This window comes from Lactuca serriola, chromosome 6 (genome assembly GCF_051521515.1).
Source record: "Lactuca serriola cultivar US96UC23 chromosome 6, Lser_US96UC23_V15, whole genome shotgun sequence".
NCBI classification, from domain to species: domain Eukaryota; kingdom Viridiplantae; phylum Streptophyta; class Magnoliopsida; order Asterales; family Asteraceae; genus Lactuca; species Lactuca serriola.
The window spans coordinates 120,493,936-120,513,008 of record NC_136413.1 but is presented as its reverse complement, the minus strand read 5'-3'; positions in this window follow the sequence as shown (position 1 = coordinate 120,513,008).

The window sequence follows — 19,073 nt, the reverse complement described above, 5'->3', positions numbered from 1 at the left end:
CCACCAGACAACCTCCCTGGAAAATCTGATAATTTTAGAAAAATATTAACACAAGAAAAAAACTAAATATAACAAACTCCCTTACCCGCCACTTCAGCCCGTTCAACATACTTTGATTGTATCGACGTATTGATTAACTCAATTATCGTTGTTATAGGAAACTCACAGGTGGATATAATTTGCAAAATTTCAGGGACGTCGATCGATTTAACATTGTAACGTACTTTTGGGAAAAATGCTCGTGTCCATTTTGAAATTGCTATATCGTCAAGCCAGTAAATTGGACTCCTAAGCAAGGTGCAGAAAGGTTGTTTCATACATGCACTTTGCAACCTTTCCAGACATAAGTAAAAATCATCAATGTTATATGCATTGCATGACTGCCAAAACAACGATTCGACTTCCGTATTGTTATGTCTGACTGACTCACGTATTTTTTGAGCTATATCTTTAGGACAATATCCATGATACGAATCTGGGTAGGCACTCTGAAAACCAAAGTCTATTTTATCACATAGGTTGCTTAAGAAACCAACCTCTGTATCCTCACCTAAACAATCTTCTAACCTCATCATGAACCATCTCCATGATTCTTCACACTCTAACGTTCCCAAACCAATTGCTAAGAGTAGGGGTTCATGATTTCCATCTAAAGCCAGTGCGAAGTACATTGTTGTCAGATAGCTCCCAAGAAGGGGTAAGTAACCCACATATATCAACGGTATCATGCACCTAAGGAAGGTACGAATCTACATGATAAACAAACATATATTAGTGGTAAGTAAAAAGTAATCGAGATACATTACCATGAAATATTATATAACTCAATAAAAGAAATATATTATACCACGCAACCTAAAGCCACAAAACAGAATTGAAAGCGGTTGGTATCCGTTTTCTTAATGGCTGTGAAGGTATTAGGATTTGTTCTTTGAAAATTATGCAAGAATATTGGTAGCTGAGAAAAGCTTCTTTCGGTGTAAGTACTCATTTTCACAAGCAATTAAAGTGTTTTAAAATCATGACACAAATGCAATTATAGTTATATTGAAATTAGTGTCTCTCTACAGCTCATACTTCATAGTTCAACTTTTTAAATTCATAGTCAAACCAGTTCATTTCATAGTAAAAAATCATTGACCGACAAGACAAGACAAGACAATGTACTTGTCTGCAGTTCATAGTTCAAATTTTCCAATTCGTAGTCAAATCAATTCATTTCATAGTCAAACATCATTAACTGACCGACAAGACAAGACAAGACAATGTACTTGTCTGCAGTTTATAGTTCAACTTTTCCAATTCGTAGTCAAACCAATTCATTTCATAGTCAAACATAATTGTCTGTAATATAATTTCTTCTATAAATGGGTGTAAGTCATTATGAGAAATTTATCTGAGAAAAGAACTCGTATTTAATAGAAAAATAAGGCTAATGGCATACTGCAATTGCGGAGGTGAACGTATCGTTAGGATTTCGGGTACAGCTAAAAAACCAGGAATATTGTTTTATGCTTGCCCATATTTGGTATGATGTTCTTAACGTCATTCATATTTAAACCCTCATGTTTACATGGCAACAATTCTTACTGTTTATGTTTAAATTTACAGGGACCAAAATGCGGGTTTATCAGTTGGGTTGATGAAGAGAATGACCAATCATCTATGGTAATTGCTAAAGTAGCTAACTCTAATAAGCTCTTACAATCAGAAAATAAGAAGTTGAAGATAGCGTTGATTTGTAGTTGGGTGTTGTTCTTGGCAGTTGTTGTTTACAAGTTGTAAGCTTTTTAATATTATTTTGATAGTTTTGAAGTTGTTAGGTCAATAAATTGTTGTATTTGTACTTATGTTTAGAACCGTGTACTTGTAACGTTCAAATGAATGTTGTTGTCGTTCTTATGTTGTAACATTAAAACTAAAAATAAACTAATAATCAAATCCAACATTAATTTATATATACAAAAATATAATCCAACTACATAGGACCAAGACTCGACCCCCAAAAAATTTTTGCCATCCGTTGGCGAAACTCTAAAGCTGCGTTCTTTGGGTCAATAAGTTCACGGATTGGTTGACCTGAGACTAATTGCTCCATAAACATACAAACAAAAACACCGCAATCTCCCAAATGACTACTTTGTTGGGGAACATTTTCTTCATAAATGAATTGCATATTCAATGGAATCCTTGGGATGTTCCTTCGGGCCCAATAGCTAATCTTGTCCAAATAATTTGCCACCCAAGATTCAAATTTGGTAAAGGTTCCATTAGATTTGAATTTTTGATAAGCCACTCTACCAAGACTGTCATAAATATGGACTTCCATTGACGCCAATCGTAGTTCCCCAAATAGCCAGTGATTAGGGGATGAATGAATCGGCAATAGGACCTGTATAAGGATAAGAAAAATAATTATGTTTTTTATATCACAATACAAAAACATAACGACAATATCGATAATATTTTGAATATAATAAATTAAGTTTACCGTATCGACATCCCACCAAGCAACCATGAAGTTGGGGTACGTAGCAATACCAGCCATAAATGCCCTCTAATCCTGACCTTCTTCCAAAGCATGACAAACAAAAAAATTTGGAGGCATTATTGTATATCGATCGCCCTCAAACCGTCTCTCCATCAATAGTCTATACCAAATGGTTATATGCTGCACAAAATTATGATAGTTTTGTTATTGACTAAAAAACAAATTACTTTTAAAATAATAAATTAACAATTGTTTTACCGTTGATTCCAACCATCCGTCATGTGTATGCCCAAACAAGGCGCTCCAAAAATCTCTATCTAACACGAAATTAAACAAATGATGCTGGACATCATATGAATGAAATAAATAATTTTGGATGACAACCTCACCGCCTGCTACATAAGGTTGCAAGCGCAACACGGAGAAGTCGTGAGCAACAACAAAAGTTGGAGGAGGAACGGGGCTTGTTGATTTGATATCAACCTTCTTTTTTGCTCTTCTTTTTTGCTTCGGTGTCGTGTGCAACTAAAAACAATATTCAAATGTTTAAATCTCTATCTTTCAGATAATTCACATAAACATAAAATTAAAATTATAAGTTTATAAATTAAACGAATACCTCGGTGTAAGGAGGGCATAAATACTGTGATGGTTTTCGAGTCCTCGGTTTATCGGGTGTAACTTCTTTGGCATCAACACCATAATCATCATAATAATCAACATTTCCCGTAATTATTACTTCATCTTCGTCCGACGCCTAATTTAATAAGCAATAATCTCTAATTAAAAAAATGTTTCAATCTACTAAAAACAAAATAAAAATAAATGTAAGTATAAGAACCTCTTTAGCTTCATTATAATAATTTACATCAAACACATCAATATCAAATTTGTTCCCCGCATTGTCATTCCTCTCCTCCAACTCCTACATTAAAAATAAAACATTATACTTATTAATGAAATACACATTATAAATTAATTATTAAAATCATAAAGGCTGTTATTAATATCTATAACAACCTTCTCGTCTTCAATATCACCAAAAATATTTTCAGTTGTATTATTTTTATTGATCACTTCTTCTTGTACAACCTACATTTTCAAATATAAAATATGAACACAAATATTTATATATGTTAATAAAATTAAAAAAATAATGTAGCGTGTAACTAACCTGTTCATCATATTTTTCTTGGAATACTACAGGCTCCTCAAAATTTATGTCCTTCCAAAAATCTTCATTATTGACTTCTTCAACAAAAACCTCTGTAGGTTGTCGATTCATAAACACATGCTGCTCCAGTGCATGTAGCCGTTTCAATACCTCGTCTAGGTTGTGTTTCCCACTGCCCCTACCTCTACCATGAGAGCGACCACTGGACGACATACTAGACGAAGATTCGTCTTGTCTCCTAACATGGTCCCGTACTGGGGATGGAACTGATTTCCGTTCACCATATACATATTCTTGAAATGACATATAATAACAAGATGTCATCTCACCATCACTCGGTAACATGTTTTGTCTTGGTGGTTGTCCCTCCTAAAAAATTAAACATATTAAAAATGTATATAAAAGTATAATAATGAAGTTTATTAATAATAAAAAAAATATTTATAAACCTGTATCTTTGAAAAAATCTTGTTCACGTCAACCCATTTCAATTTTTTTGTCCCACTCCATCGTTTCATCCGAGGCATGTCTCTATTTTTTCTCAATACATATCCACATGCACGGACAGCCGTAAACATCTCATATATTCATATCTACAACTTTTTACAATTACAGTAATAAAAGTTTAAATTAAAATAAAAAATAACAATAAAACAATTTAAATATAAGAAAATTTTTATACCCTTATTGGACCCGTAAATCCCGAGACGGAGTATTTTAAAGTTTGACGACGCTCAGGAAGTGATAAATATTTATTTATCTTATTCCATGTATCCTCAAGGTCATCATAAGTAAAATCTCAAAGATAGCTACCCCAAACGAAACTAACACAACAAAAAAAAATTAGTTATAATATAAATTATAACTTTAATAAAATAAAACTTTTAGAGTAAACAAAATATACCTGTTCCAGACATCCAAATTCTCAGCAAAAAAAAAACCAATCTTGTGGCACCCGATCATTTATTTCTTTTCCCAAAAAAACCTTCACACAAAATGTATATCAAACATACTCTAACTACATCGGCGTCGTCAACTTCTAAGAATGTTTGATTTAAAATTAAACTTTTCAGGTCGCCGATTTTCACCGAACTATTTGTATGGTTCGGAAATAGTCGCTCACGCAATAAACATCTTTTTTTACTAGTTACTAATTTTTCCGACACTTTTTTCCCAATATTTTTTGGATACTCCCCAAAATTGAAGCCGGTTATCAAACAAAACTCTTCCGGCCCATATACTATTTTCGTATTGCCTACTCTAAAATATAACCATTTTATTCCATCTGGAGATAAAACAGGGTCTGACCGGATCTGATGAAGGACCATTTTATGGAACAACAATCTGTCCCCTTGTAAACGAGGGACATCCAACAAATAACCAAATACGGTATCTCTAAAAATGTCACGTCTGACACCATCTAAAACTTCAAATACTTCTCATATATTACAGTCCGAGCCTTTTAAGTTTACAATTGCTTTCACATTGAAATAACTAAAATCATGTTGCAAAAAACACAAAAACATATTAGAGAACTAACCAAATATTTTGTTTTTAAAATATATGATTATTAAGTGCAATAAAAAACAATAATATACACATAGTATAACAATTTTTCAACTTAAACCACAAATATATAAACAGTTTTCCAAGTTATACGACAAATATATTTACGATAAAAAACAATAACATACACAAATAATCAAATAACATTTTGTTAAACGATTTTTCAACTTAAACAACAAATATATAAACAATTTTAAACTGTGACATCCCCAAAATCTCGGCCAGAAAAGACCGATTTTCATTTATGCTTTTAAAATAATTTCCGAGTAAATCCTTTTGATTTGAAAGAGTTGCGGAATTTGTTCCCAAAAACAAAACGTGATAAAACAATGTTTACCAAAGCATTTCATAAAAGAAATGTATTTTCGTTATATAACCAAAACTCGGGATGTCATGTTCCGATACAGACCATAAAGCATAAACGATAACATTACAAGTCATTCAACAAATATATACATATACAGACTTGTAAACAAAACAACTTGATGGTTCATCCATCTTATGCCCTTGCGCCACTTCCTGTAATACAAATAAAACTGAGTGGGTCAGGCTTGGGAGCCTGGTGAGCATATAGGGTTTTCAACCCACAATAAATAATTATATTTAATTCCACCAACCAACAATAACCCAATTACCCATTCCCATTATTCTCACTTTACATCCCTAAGACACTGACATAAGGGGACCTAGTCTAAGAATATTTCATCGGGGCGACAACACATGCTTCGGGGGTTCCTCAACAATATAAGTCAAATAAGGCAACCATGAGGGGGGATGGAGTACATCGAATGAACACCCAAGTTCATTAACACCTATAGGTGGCGAGCCTGCTAGTGTTCCACATGACTGTCTAGAAAAGTCTGTGGTCGTCATCTAAACTCCGCTACATGACTGAATCAAAACAACAACGAGGCCTCTCATCTGTTTATTACATACCAACTATCTACCCATGTTCTACCCAATATATTAGTAGATAAGAATACACATTTTTATACATAGTTAAAAAAAAACTGTATAGCATGCTTTAATCAATACATATTCCACATAACAGATGAGGCACATACACATACCACGTATTTCATAGAAAACAAATCAGATCTATGAGATAGAAGAGGGTGAATATACATTCACACATATAACACAAAATATACACATAACACGTATTTCGTATAAAATACTTTATAATTATGCGTTAGAATAAAGTAACCACACACTCACTTGATCAGAAGATGATCGGACAGCACTACGGCTTATAGAAGTAGTATTCTTAGGCAGATCTGGAAGATCTTCACAAAAAAACCGGACTCCTCGCGGGCAGAGCTTCGGCTCGGGAATCGCACTTCTCGGGATCTTCGGGGCTTCGGGACTTGCTTCGGGGCTCGGGAATGATACCGGGGCTTCGGGGTACTTTTGGCACGCAAAACGATGCAAAACGGGAGAGAGAAGAGAGAAAAAAGAGCAAATGAGCCGGCTGCCCTCGCATCCTATTTATAGGAGGCTGGAGTCTCGGAGTACGTTGGGCGTACAGCAGTACGTGGGGCGTACGCGTCCGAATCGTCATGGCATGCGTCATCCGAAGAACTCGAGTGCGAGGGACGTCACGCTTCGCTGTACGCTGGGCGTACTTCGGATGAGTCCGATGACTACCCTTCGGATAATACCGGATTTTATAATTAATTTTAAATATTAATTATTTAATAAAATTTGAAAATTCATATCTCCTTCATACGAACTCCGTTTTCGACGGTCTTTATATCCACGCGTAGGTGAGACTACGCTCTACAACTTTCGTTTAGACTCCGTCGGCTAATTTTGAATTTATTTTTTATTAATTATTTTTAGTAGGCCAGGACAGAAAAACTTCGTTATAAATTCATAACTTCTTCGTTTAACGTCCGTTCCCGCCTAACTTTTCATCGCTTTGATACCAACAACGAGATCTTCGATTCTCGTTTAGATTGATTCGACTAAAAAACCGCTCGATCTCAAAGCGAGTATTTCGGGCTGCATACCGCTAAGTCGAAACTTCACTAAATCATAACTTCCTCATACGAAGTCAGATTTGGGCGTTCTTTATATATTCGGAAACCTCGTTTCAACTACTACAACATTATCCAAAGATATCAAGTTTTTTTTGCACTTCAATTTTGACGCTCATTTTATTCTTAATTAATCAAACCACATAATTAAGCAAGTAAGCACAAAACACATAATACTCAAATAATATACTTCTATTATTTCAAAACGGGTTACAAAGGTTAACCTAGACTATTATATCAACGAAAATGCCTAGCCTGGAAACGCGGGCGTTACATAAACTTTCTAATTATATAAAATGATTTTTCTAACAATTTTGCAAACAATTTTTGCAAGTTATACGACAAATATACACAATTTTTCAAATAAAACGAAAACCAAATTAACAATTTTGCAAGTTATACGACAAATATATACAAATTTTCAACTTATACGACAAATACAAACAATTTCTAACAATAGTATAAAAAAATATACTACTAAAACAAATATATACAAATTTTCTACTTATACGACAAATATATATATATATATATATATATACAAACGACTATTGTGCACATACTGTAATTTAACTATTTTTCAATTAATAGAAACAATTACAAGATAAGAATATACAATTTTTCAACTTATACAACAACTAAGCAAACGAAAAATAATAAATTGTAAACATTATTCTAACAATTTATTTAACTAATAACTTAAAAAAGTCAGCATATTCTAACCATTTTACTAAATGTACAATCACCCGATGCACACTCTACGCAGTCTCTACTTGTGCATTCAAACAACCACTAACAAAATAGCATTTAAACTTCAAGTATACTAATAACAAATATTAAAACTATCAAATACAACTAAATTACCCTTTCACAAACATTATAATTTCTATTTTTTTACACTAACTAATACAATAAATAATAAAATAAAAAATAGTTAAAACATTTAAAGAGTTAAAATCTAACCATATTTGCGGGATTGTTGAAATAATCCTCCATGTTCTTCAAAAATCCGCCAAAATCGCGAAAATCGCCCCGAGAGAGAGAGTTTTTCTGTAACGAAGGGTGAAAAATGAAGAAAAAAAAGGCTTATATAGGATTTTCGGGATAAAATCGCAGATGGAAAAGCCAAATCGAAGATGGACTTTTCCATCTGCGAATGTACAAGCAGCTAAGCACAGCTGTGCTTTAGCTGCTTGTACATTCGCAGATGGAAAAGTCCATCTGCGATTTGGGATATTCCATCTGAGAAATTGAAGGCTATTTTTCCAATTTTGATTTTTTTTGGCTATTTTTGTAATGTAATTAGTAGAAATGGCTATTTTTGTCATTTTCTCTTGATTATTTCTAGGGGAGGGGCCAAATATGTACAAGTCTGAGAGTTGAGGGTTTATTTTTAATAGAATTAAATAAAGTTTGAACTGGTCATCTTGTCCGTATAAACTCATTTACAGGGCGCCAATTTGGGAAACAAGACCCACTTCAAGGTCTGCTCATCGATTGATACGAATGCATAACCGAAGGTGATGATGGTAGAGAATCGAACCTACAGTGGCAACATATGGTGAAGGTGTATGGTCAATCTCTTCTCAACAGCAATGGTGGTGGTGGTGGGTTTCTCAGTGGTCACGATAGCAACACCACCCTCACGGTGGTGGTGGTTCTTGGTAGCAACTAACGAAGGAAAGCAACAGAGCCAGAGTAACGGCAAGAGTGGTGGTTGTGGGTTTCTGAATTCGCAACAGCAGCAGGCGACAGCGGTGGTGTCGGACTTTCAACAGTGTTGGCGGCAATGGGGTGGGTCGGCGATGGCAAGAAGGTGGCGGTGGTTGCTTCGTCGGCTCCAACTGCCTCGTCTCTCTTCTGTTCGGCAGCACGGTGGAAGGAAAAACAAAAGGGAAAGCAGCAATGATGTCGTAATGGAGGTGGGTTACGACAGGAGGAGGCGAAGGGACTACCACGGTTGACTGTGGTGGTCCTGTTCGCCGGAGAAGTAAGAAACGGAGGTGGGTGATGAGGGAGAGGGGCGGCAGTAGGCGGTAAGAGGTAGTGGTTGGTGTAAAACGAGAAGAATAATGGAGGTGGTTGTTTAATGGTGGGACTCAAAGCCGAGATCCTCTCTTTATCACCTAGGATCCGAAGTTTTCATCCCAAGGGGCGGAAAGGGACCTATCAATTTAGTCAAAGGGATCATATTTGAGATACTGAGTCCAGTTGCTTTATGTGATTCATTTTACTCCAGTTGCAGAAGGGGGAAAGGAAACCAGTCGATGGGCTGAAGATGAAGACACAACTTTTGATGTTTGACACCTATTGTCCCTACTATTTGGCACTCGAACAAACTCTACCCTAATCTCATAATTTGATATCAAAATAGTTTCTAAAAATTGTAAATCTGCCCCTAGACATATATATATATATATATATATATATATATATATATATATATATATATATATAGTTAGGTTCATGTGAGACCACTAGATTTTCTGAGACGAGGAGACCAAATCTTGACCACTCATCTTGAATAATCAAAGGCTGATATTAATTTAGATTAAACCATAAAATAGGCGGTCGCATTTTTGTAAATTAATGGAACTTTGGGATTAGATCAAGACACGGAGGGGCAGAAATGGAATTTTGCATTCTTTTTCGTTCAGCACACAAAAACACCCGGTATTCTTCCTAAAAACCCTAGATACGAACACTAAAACCCATTTGATCCAAATCTCAATCATCGTTCTGCTTCCTGAAATTCATCTTCCGATTGTTACATGAAAACCTTCGATAATCAACTAGAACACTAACTTCTTGTGATTTTGAACTCGTCATCTTCGATTTCTCTTTGGATCGATTTCATTTGTGGAGTTCTGCACTTTAATCCCTCGATAAAACCCTAAAGTTACTTACTTTGATTCTTATCGAATATTTCTATCAAAGAAAATGGATACATCAACATGTGCTTCAAAATCTACACCATCAGATCATCTAAATGACATCATTACCAAAACTTCTCAAGAAATTCCAAGTATTTTCAATAGTTCTGTTAATTATCATTATATATCATTGTTCTCGTTTGATAACAAGGATGTTGCTTTGAGAATTGATCTTCTATTGTTGCTCTATTCTCCAAATGTACATACTGTTAGTGATTATGGTTAGGCAAATACCCATTATTAGGATCATAAAGTGAAATAGGTGAAACGAAATGAAATAAGATGCAAGATATACCATTTATTCAAGAAGCAAGCGAAAATGTAGAAAATAACATTAAATTAATCTGCAAAATCGGTAGTAATCAAACTAGCAGGAGTAAGGACCTTGTGCAAATGCATTTCAAAGTATTGAAGATTTTACCACTGTTTCAAAAATGGCTGGTTTGAGAGATTTTTAGAATCGTTTGACTGGTACCTTGTTGAAAGATGAAATTAGGTGACAATTCCCTGGTATAAGTATTATGATTAGATTTTTTATTTTTCTAAACAGAACATATAACATATGAAGGAAAAATGATGATCAATTAAAGAATGAAGAAAATACTTTTAAACTGCTACACTTTTAAGCTCAATCTTTGACTTTATAGTTTATAATTCTAATATTATGCAACTGTTTGTACTAACATTAATTATTTTCATGTAGCTAATATTATAACAAGAATAACAAAATCAAAAATAAAAATGATGACAGCGGGTAGAAGTAATGAAGTGGAAACTTCAACAGGCAAATGGTTGGTTCAAAAAAGAAAATTTGGTTCAGATTAATCATAAATCTAAGTTGATCTTCTGATTCTAGCTCCTTATTCTCATTCTACTTGAAATTCATCTATCTCCCCAAGAACTCTTCATGACAAAATGCTAAAAACATCCCTCCTGATTCCGTTTTGTTCGACAAATCTTCCATAATACATCGTGGTTTCGTCGATCTGAAGCGATTTCCGATCCAAATGTTGTTCAAGAATACATTTTGTTTCCCAAATCTCTCGATAAAAACCCAATCTCTAGAGAAAACCCTAAGCTCGTATATACCTAAGCTCGATCGAGAATACATTTGTTTCCGATAAAAATCACCTTCCCAAATCTCTCGAGAAAAGCCCTATGAAACTAAATTAAAAATCTCCATCTGATTCAAAAAAGATAAAATTTATCCCTTTCGGGTTAGATTTTGGATTTCGATTCTAATTATGAAGTTACTGATTCTGATTAGGATCATCAAAAATGGATCGTTCAACACAATCTGGTAAGATAAAACTAATATGTCTTTTAGTTTGTTTTTTATACAATTCTGTTTTCTATGAATCCATGGATTCAGTTTGAATCACTTCTAAAAACATAGTATATGTATTAAAGTTTGATTTTTGTTGTTGAAATAATACTAGTGTTATTATATTTGTTCTAATTCATGAAATTTTTTAGTGTAGCAATGGAATTGATTACTGTAAAAAGGGTTGGTGGAATATTAACTTAGGAACATAGGTTTTATGGATAACAAAAATCTTGAAATATTGTGTTGCATGTATTTTGCAAAGCTTTATACACATAACATACGTAATCTCAAGATGGAAATATTTGAAGAAACAAGGGAATGGAGAAATTCCATTATAACGACTTTGATCATCATCATTTTGTGCATTCCTCATGTCATTCTCATACTAAATGTGAGTACCTTGTTAACCTTGGATAAATCACATGTGGAGAATTCAACTAATATTTGTACTGATAATAACAATATGTAATTGAACACATGTGATCATTTTACAAAGATTCAAGTTACATATTGGTTATATTGGTTAATAAATGAAAGTTTGTTGCCATAATGGCTAAAAGGTAAAGTACAATGTCTATATTAGTAGCAAGAGTAAAGTATGTTACTATTTTACGTAATTTTAAGTATTATGATATAACAATCTTATGGTTTCATAATTGATATGCTAGGTATTCTGATAAGATAAACCATATGTACTTCATAACTTGATTTTGATATTTTATTTAGATGATATAGGATTTTTTACACATTGAAGTCTAATTTTTTATCATTTTTTATAGTATATAATACAAGTTTATAGTTTATAACGTCAATCTTATGGAATGTTTGTGTTAACATTAATGTAACACATGTGATCATTTTATAGAGGTTTTATATATTTATTATATTGGTTAATCAATAAAATTACGTTGTTATAATGGGTAAAAAGTAAAGTACCATGTTTATATTAATAGCAAGAGTAAATCGTGTTGTTGTTTTCTGTAATTCTAGGCATTATGATATGACATGCTTATTGTTCATAGATTATATTCTAGGAAATTCTAGGTATTATGATTTTACATGTTTTGGAATGTTGCAACAATTTGAACTTTATTTTAAATTTTGTATAATATATAATAAAATTTATTCGTTAAAAAACCAAATATAGTTATAAAACATTGTCTATATTAGTATCAAAGTTAAAGTATGTTGCTATTTTACATAACTCTATGTATTCTAATATTACATGTGTATGGTTCATTCTTGATAATCTATGTATTCTGATAAGATAAATTGTATTTTGATATGACATGCTTATGGTTCATAGATGATATTCTAGGAAATTATAGGTATTCTAGTTTTACATGTTTTAGAATGTTGCAACAGTTTGAACTTTATCATAAATTTCATATACTATATAATAAAATTAATTTGTTAGAAAAACAGAATATACTTATACTATATTGTCTATATTCATATCAAAGTTAAACTATGTTGCTATTTTTCGTAATTCTATGTATTATAATGTGACATGCTTATGGTTCATTCTTGATATTCTATGTATTTGATATGATAAATTATACGTTACTTCATAAATGATTATTTTTTCTGCGTATTCTAATTTCATTTGATATTCTAAGTTATATTTACTTTTCAGGAATATGAAAAACGTTTGAAAATGTGTTCAAAATAGTTTTAGTTAGAAAATAGAATATGGAAGAAATTATTTCTAATTATGTATCTATGTTTCCAAATGACAATAGAAAAAAAGTATGACAAAGAAGTTCAATGACCTATTTTCAGGCACTATGTTTTCAAGTACCAATAAGCCAGAAAATGAAAAATAGCAGGTTGGAGTTAAAGAAACACAAAAACAAGGAACATGGAAATGGTTGAAAGCTGAAGATGGCGACCAAGTGAATAATTTTTATTTTGTTGATGTAGGTTGATGAAATAAAGAATTGAAGCAAGAGATGCACTATAAACGAGTGAAAAATAGAATTGTTATAAATTTGAAAGTTTGAAAAAGTGGTTATGTAACATGAAAGCATTTTCTTTTGTTATTTTTTTTTTTTTGAAAAAGTTAGATATTAATGATTACTTAATGTTTTGTAAATCAGTTGGTATGGTTGATTATATGATTACTGTTTAATTCTATGTTTGGTAATATGATAACTACTTAATGGAATGGTTGGAAATATGATTAGTCCTAATGTACATGTATATTGTTCTAAAATAAATAATATATATGTTATCTATACATATAGATTGTTCCTACATAATAATATTATAGACTAACTCCTAACATGTATAGAATTAGAATATTTTGAAAGAATAAAATATGTTGTATGTACATATAGAATATTTTTACAAAATAATGTTATAGTTTGAGTGGTAACATGTATAGAACTATAATATTAAAATTAGAATATTCTAATTTGTAAAAGTTGATTTGTTTTAAGTTGATTATTATGAATATTCTGGTTTCATTTAATTACTTGATATTATACTTATTATGATTTATTTTTAATTTAATTATTCTAATTTTTATGATATTGTTTAATAAGTTATATTCATAAAGAATAATGTTATAGGTTGGATACTAACATGTATAGAAGTAGAATATTCTAAAAGAACAATATACATGTTCAATGTACATATAGAATATTCTTGTAAAATAATGTTATAGGTTGAGTACTAACATGAATAGAAGTATAATATTATAATTAGAATACTCTGATTTGCAAAAGGTGATTTGTTTTAAGTTGATTATTCTGAGTATTATAATTTCGTTTAAATTTGTATGTACTGTTAATAAGACGTAATTAATGCGTATATATAGAATATTCTAATAGAATAATTTTGTACTTTGTCTGTTCATGTAGAATAATATGCATAATGTTCTAGGATAATCTAAGTTATATGTAAAATATTCAAATATTATGAAATTGTATGGAATATTCTGATATTAAAGTGTAATATTCTAAATTGTGTTATAACATTTAAAATGAACTTATATTACATAAGATTCTAATATTATATTCAATATTCTGAATATACATAACATTCTAACAGAATAATTTAATTAGGTTGTTTATATTTTAGTTACAACTTAATATTCTTATAGAATAATGCTATAGGTTGTTTGTATATGTAGAACATTCTAAATAGAATGTAGCACTAAATGATTATATGAACATCAAATATCGAACCAGAAGATAACAATATATATGTAAGAAACTTAAAATAATGCACAATTTATTTGTAAATACCAATGTAAAAGTAAAAACATAGAATATAGTGTTATCGTTTTATTCAATTACCTCAAATACATCATTTGAAACCAAACCAAAAAAAATATAAGCAAATTTACAACATCCCACTGCATAGAATGAGACTCTCCAGGAAATTATTATCGAGCCACATTCTCTACAATTACATATTATAGAAACCATGAAAGTTTTAGCTAATTTTATAATTGTATGTACCACTTTACACTTGAAAGGGGTTAAATGGGTATTGGGATATATATATATATATATATATATATATATATATATATATATATATATATATATATATATATATATATATATATATATATATATAGACTGCAATAACAATGCTTAAAGTTGCACAAATGTAAAGAACAAATTCATTAAGAAAGAAATAAAGAAAGTGCAAGGAGTAAATTAAACCAACATCCTCATTACAGATTTCGATTCTAAAGATGAACCAAGTCCTCATCATCCATCAACTTCTAAGCCACTTTAACTCTTTATGGACCAAGCGCCATTGAAACCAACATGTCAATATGCTTCTTGAAGTTCTCATCATTAATTAATGGTGGTAAGATATGGATGATATGCTTCTTCTAACATTTGCACTGAACATTTGCATCGATGACAGTTGTATATCCTTCAATCACTGACAAAAAGAATAAGTACACCAGTCATACTAAGTTAAGAAAAATCATCTTGGAATTTGGGGTCAATATCATTAAATAGTAACAAAGTTTAAGGGTGGGAAGGAAGGAGTGATCTATTAGACTCTACATCAAACTCTTTATTCATTCAGGACTTTTATCAAACAGGTAGAGTGCATGTATAATGTAAGAGAATTGGCTCAAGAACAATAATAGATTTGTACATACCTCATTGATTTTATAGAATGAGCACAAAATAACTCGAAGATACATTGTTTTTGCTTGCTTATCTTCATTTAATATGTGCTCGAATGCATAGAAAAAACCAAAAGCTTGAAATTGATAATCAATGACTGAAATCAAATACTTGAAATGATAATAGATTTAAGATGAAGTTAAATTGATAAAACACCTGATTTGACAGTAAAACTTGAAGCATCAATCAGATGGAAATCGACATCAGCTGATGATTGATTACCAATGTTGATGAATGGCTAAAAGTCGTTGATCTAAAATTAAATTGAAGCTTGAAGTTGTTGAATATCATACTTTTAGTTACGATTCCATTAAATGAAGGGGGCAACTTTCTATGAAGGATTGGTAAAACTTGGTTGCGATTGAGAAATCATCAGCCAATAAAAGGAGTTACTTCTCTGTTACGATCAATGTCTTGGTAGATGAATCGAAGCAGATGAACTCGTAAATCACAAAAATTGTAGATGTAGAAGAATGTAGAACATGATTGAACAAAGTCACTAATATTATCAACTGCAGATGTAGAAGAATGAAGAACATGAACTCGAAAAACAAAAAAAAATACATCTTTAAAAGCTATGATTTAGGATTGTTCGATCAATGTCAAACTCAAATCGATTACCGGTTTAAAGAATATAAGATTAGAGATAGAAGATCGACCTGATTGAAATGAAGAACACAGAATGTTGATCTAGCAAATATCTTGGTAGAAGAATCGAATCAAATGATTTCTTGATGACGTGAAGATGACGCTAACAATATATCATATCTGAATTTAACCTAGTGACTAATCTATCCCTAATTAACTAATTAGTTAGATTAATTAGTGTTAATCTGTTTTTCTTATGAGCCACAAGATCAATTTTGATCAAAGGCTAAGATTGGGTCTCCATGTCTCACAAAATATAGGTGGTCTCAAATGAACATCTACCTATATATATATATATATATATATATATATATATATATATATATGTGTGTGTGTATATATATATATATACTAATATGCATATATTTATTGTTATTATTATTATTATTATTATTTTTTTTACCAAAGTATAAATTCCCATTAAGTCTTAAAACGGATATCGTTTCACGTGTCAAATTCTCGATGTCAACAAATTTTTCTGATGGTTCCGATCCATAGATTTTAATTCTAGGATTCTAAAAACCCGAACGTATATTTTTTTGAGTTGAATAACTCTGGGGATTTGCATTTAAAGTTTCGCGCATAATTGGTCTGAAACGTTTGATTTTTCTGACTTTTACAAATATTTTTACTATAATATGAATTAAAATTTGATCTGTCGAGATACGAAAAGTTTCGTGGTGATCTGACCCTTTACATATTAAGCCCTAAATTTCGGTATGTCACATTACCTCCCTATTAAAGGAATTTCGTCCCGAAATTACCTCGTTCCTATAACTATTTCATTCTATTAATGGAGGGATCACCATTGAACAGTCGTGGGTACTTTTTCTTCATTTGGTTTTTGTGTTCCCAAGTAAACTTTCGCTCTCTAAAAGAGTTCCATCGGGCTTTTACTATATGGGTGCAGCCTTTAAACTTTCCTTGATCTAAACGATCTTCTCCGTGATTTCCTTAATGATCTCGGGGCCAATACGAAAAGTATCTCCAACATGCCTTCTAGCGAGTTGGATACCTCCAACGTTTTCCTAGCATAGCGGAGAATGGGATTTGCGTCCATACAAGTCCTTGAATAGGGGAGCTTGTATGCTGGTGTGATAATTGTTGTGGTATGAAAACTCGACTAGCGGTAAATGAATATCCTATGCCGTACCAAAGTCTATTATACAAGCATGGAGCATGAATTCCAGAGTTTGTGTCGTCTTTTCACTATGTCCATCTATTTGAGGATCATATGCAGTACCCACATCTGGTTTGGTTCCTAGATACCTCTGCAATGATTGCCAAAACCTGAAATCAAATATGCTATCTCGGTCCTGAGATAATAAACGTTGGTACTCCGTGCAGTCTGACTACTTACTTGATGTAGGTCCTGGCGAGTTTCTCCATCTTGTTAGTTTCTTCAATGACTAGAAATTAAGAAGACTTTGTTAGACGATCGACAATTACCCAAGTGGTGTCATAATCGCTTGAAGTCTTCAACAACTTTGTTATGAAGCCCATGTCTATCTATTCCCATTTCCATTCCTGAATCGATGGCTGTTGTAGTAATCCTGATGGCTTCTAGTACTGTGCTTTGACTTTGGCACAAGTCAAGCATCTATCGACATACATGGCAATCTCTTCCTTCATGTTGGGCCACCAATAAAGCTTCTTGAGATCTAGATACATCATGTCAGATCCTGAGATTTATCGATATCTCGACTTAGGAGCTTCGTTTAAAGCTAGGTTCCTGACTTCACTAAACCTCGATGTCCAAATTCGGTTCATGAAATATCGTGTTTCATCTACCTAGATGCCGAACTGCTTGTACATACCTCACAGGTTTTCTTCCATGATATTGTGGGATCTAGGGTATTCTAGTTAAGCGTCTCGAATTTGGGTGACAAGATTGGAGTGGATTGTTCGGGTTAGATCCTTCACGCAAAGTGTTTTTGCTCATTTTTTCCTATTCAAAGCATCTGCTACGACATTTTCTTTACCAAGATGATGACGAAATTCGCATTCGTAATCATTTAGACATTCTACCCACCTTCTTTGACTCTTGGTGAGCTCCTTCTGGTTGAAGATGTGTTGTAGGCCTTTGTATTCGATGAACATGGTACTCTTCGCTCCGTATAGGTAATGCCTTCAAATCTTTAAGGCAGACACTACAGCTCCCAATTCCAGGTTATGGCTAGAGTAGTTTGTCTCGTTTAGCTTAAGTTGTCTGGATGCGTGTACAGTGGCTTCATTCCTTTACATCATCAGGAATCCTAATCCTTGGCAAGTGGCATCGCAGAATACTACCAAGTATTCCGTTCTCTCTGGGGAAAGGCTGGATCGGTGTACTGCACAATGATTATTTCAATCTCTGGAAGGCAGACCCTTGACTGTCTACCCAATCGGATTTCTTTTCTTTATGGTTTAGAGAAGTTGGAGGCTTGGCTATTTTAGATAACTTCTCGATGAATTTCTGGTAATAGCCCACAAGCCTTAATAATTAACGTACTTCGGTTGGTGTCTTTAATGATTTCTAATCCGTATTTGCTTCAATCCTTGCAGGTTCACTATGAATTCCTTTGCTATTGACCAGATGATCAAGGAAATGCTCCTTGTTGATCCATAATTTGCATTCTAATAACCTTGCATAAGGTTTCTCCTTCCTTATTAGTTCTAGAATCAAACACAAGTGTTGCCCATATTATTCCTTGGTTTGTGAGTCTGTTATAATATCATTGATAAAGACGACCTCG